Source organism: Mandrillus leucophaeus, unplaced genomic scaffold (assembly GCF_000951045.1).
Source record: "Mandrillus leucophaeus isolate KB7577 unplaced genomic scaffold, Mleu.le_1.0 Scaffold845, whole genome shotgun sequence".
Taxonomy (NCBI): Eukaryota; Metazoa; Chordata; class Mammalia; order Primates; family Cercopithecidae; genus Mandrillus; species Mandrillus leucophaeus.
Window position 1 is genome coordinate 3,408 of NW_012109197.1, and position 1,607 is coordinate 5,014.

Below are 1,607 nucleotides of genomic sequence, written 5' to 3' on the forward strand. Positions count from 1 at the left end.
CGCCCAGTAGTCCCCGCCCCCGCACCTGACCACGCCCACCAGCCGGCTCCAACACGTCCGCGCCGCTGACTCTGGTGGCTGGAGGTGTCGATACATTCAACCCGTTCTGCTGGCTCGAGAAGGAAGTCGGCCGTCTCGCTCTGGGTCTCCAGGCTCGCGACCGTCCGCCAGTCGTCCCGAGGTCAGTAGCTCCAGCGGTGCGTCAGCCTGTAGCCAGGCCTCGCCTACGCCGGCCTCGGTCGGACTTTCGGAAGACGCGCGCCTAGCGCTACTGAGGCCCCTGCTGCGCGGGCGAGTGGCGCGCTCCCGCGGCGGGGCGGGGTCGGGCGGGGCAGGGGTCTGGGGCCGGCAAGGCGGGGCCGAGGTTGCGCTGGGCAGATGCGCCGCCCGGCGGACGTGGCGCTCCCTGAAGACGTCATCGCGCCGCGAGCTCCCCTTTGGGGCGCGCCGGAAGTCCCTGCGCGGGGCGGGGGGCGGTGCTGCGCCTACTTGGGTGGTTCTCGCGTGGCCGTCTTGCCACTTAGTGCCTTAGATTCCAGCGAGCTACGCAAGCAATCTTGGTCTAGCCGAGCTTTCTTCCCCAAATCACGTAACCCTTGACCTTATTCCCCCAAAGAACCGGCCTCCCGGGAAGGACCGCCCTGGCGGAGAAGACTCGAACGGCTCCCACCGCCGGGCGTTGGGGGAAAGGTGGGCGGTCTCAGTCGTGCGAGGTCGGGGAGGGAGGGTCCTTCGCCCTCCATTGCGGAGCCTGGCTGTGGGGCCACCGGGAGACCGGACGCCGGGCCGCGAAGCTACCGCCTGGGGCTGCGGGGAGGAGAGCGACAGAACTGGAACGGCTCTTAGGGGCCGGCGTCAGGGCTGTCCCCAGGGTTGGCGGAAATGATGAAGGGGCCCCAGGCACATCGTGTTACTGGGCGAGGTTCCAGCCAAGGTGCCCACGCGCCTCGGGGGAAACCAGAGGACTTATGCACCGTTTCCCGAGGACAGTTGGGTAGTGTTTCAGAACGGCCTTAGAACCAGGCAAGGCCCCTTTCTAGGATGGTGGAAAGCCTAAAGATCTGAAAACAGTCTCAAGTGTCGTCTTAGCGATTGGTTGAGTAAACCTAATGCAAGCGGGAGACTGCACACGATGTTGCCATTGAGAGTTACATTGGGGCCGGGCATAGTGGCTCACCCCTGTAATCCCAGGATTTTGGGAGTGCGAGGCGGGCGGATCACCTGAGGTCAGGAATTCAGGAACAGCCTGGCCAACGTGGTGAAACCCCGTCTCTACTAAAAATACAAAATTAGCCGGGCGTGGTGGCAGGCGCCTGTAATCCCAGCTACTTGGGAGGTTGAGGTAGGAGAATCGCTTGAACTCAGGAGGCGGAGGTTGCAGTGAGCCGAGATGATGCCACTGCACTCCAGCCCGGGTGACAAGAGTGAAACTCCGTCTCAGAAAAAAAAAAAAAGGTTACATTTGGCTGGATGCGCTGGTGCAGCCTGTAATCCCAGCACTTAGGGAGGCCAAGGCGGGCGGATCTCTTGAGCCCGGGAGTTTGCGACCAGCCTGGTCAACATAGTGAGACCCCCGTCTCTACAAAAAAATAGAAAAAATTAGCCAG

The 1,607-nt window shown here is 62.8% G+C and overlaps 1 protein-coding gene across 4 annotated transcripts in view; it reads left to right on the forward strand.

Moving 5' to 3' along the window:
* Window positions 1-8: 8 nt before the first annotated feature.
* RNH1 (ribonuclease/angiogenin inhibitor 1) overlaps window positions 9-1,607 on the forward strand; it is a 19,683-nt gene continuing 18,084 nt past the window's right edge. For 2 of the 4 annotated variants that reach the window (XM_011968474.1, XM_011968471.1), the window contains exon 1: window positions 9-181. The gene's annotated coding sequence lies outside the window, so the exon portion shown is untranslated. The other 2 variants (XM_011968473.1, XM_011968475.1) reach the window with 1 other exon arrangement.